This window comes from Etheostoma spectabile, chromosome 16 (genome assembly GCF_008692095.1).
Source record: "Etheostoma spectabile isolate EspeVRDwgs_2016 chromosome 16, UIUC_Espe_1.0, whole genome shotgun sequence".
NCBI lineage: Eukaryota > Metazoa > Chordata > Actinopteri > Perciformes > Percidae > Etheostoma > Etheostoma spectabile.
In genome coordinates this window covers 24194940-24195777 of record NC_045748.1, presented here as the reverse complement: position 1 = coordinate 24195777, position 838 = coordinate 24194940, and the positions used below count along the sequence as shown (strand labels likewise).

The 838-nt window shown below is 37.7% G+C and overlaps 1 protein-coding gene and 1 long non-coding RNA gene across 2 annotated transcripts in view; one reads left to right on the top strand and one right to left on the bottom strand.

The window, feature by feature from the left end:
- wdr91 (WD repeat domain 91) overlaps nt 1-838 on the top strand; it is a 23089-nt gene that overhangs the window by 790 nt on the left and 21461 nt on the right. The gene's annotated exons all lie outside the window — the stretch shown is intronic.
- Nucleotides 544-838, bottom strand: part of LOC116703979 (uncharacterized) — a 13521-nt gene continuing 13226 nt past the window's right edge. Inside the window, exon 3 of the long non-coding RNA XR_004335558.1 lies at nt 544-554. This is a non-coding gene — a long non-coding RNA (uncharacterized LOC116703979). The remainder of the gene's footprint in view (nt 555-838) is intronic.

Below are 838 nucleotides of genomic sequence, written 5' to 3'. Positions count from 1 at the left end.
AGATAGATAGATAGATAGATAGTTTTTATGCTAGGCTACTGTTGCACCCTTCCTTGTTGATAGATATTAATTAGTATCAGGAAAAAGTAGAATTAGAGCATACCTTAATTACAAATTAATTAATTATTTACTTAATTTTCTACATTTATTCTCCCAAAATATTTAGATTTTTTTTTTACAAGACCAAAAAGTGCTGGAATCTTCCATCATATGAAGACATCCGAACAGCCTTACATTTCCTAAAACTGTCAATACAGCAATGCTTAGTTTACTTAACCCCCATGTTGTCTTCATGTTGTCCTCATGTTGTCCCCATGTTGTCCCAATGTGGCCCCTGTTCCCGGCCCCATGTTGTCCCCATGTTGTCCTATTTTGTCCTCATGTTGTCCATGTTGTCCCAATGTTGTCATGTTGTCCACATGTTGTCCCATGTTGTCACATGTTGTCTATGTTGTCCTCATGTTGTCCTCATGTTTGTCCCATGTTGTCCCCATGTTGTCTTCATGTTGTCTTCATGTTGTCCCATGTTGTCCCATGTTGTCCCCATGTTGTCCCTATGTGTCCTCATGTTGGCCTCATGTTTTTCATGTTGTCTTCATGTTGTCTCATGTTGTCCTCATGTTGTCCCCATGTTGTCTCATGTTGTCCATGTTGTCCCCATGTTGTCCTAGTTGTCCCATGTTGTCCTATATCAATGTTCTCTTAATTCCCCAAAATAACATGATTGGATTTTTTTTGTCCAACGCTCTTTGCCAAGTACAAATCTCTACTTTCATTAATTTTTGGTCTTATTCTGTTAAATAGCATTTGAAAACAAATTGAAGTGGTTTTGAAATAG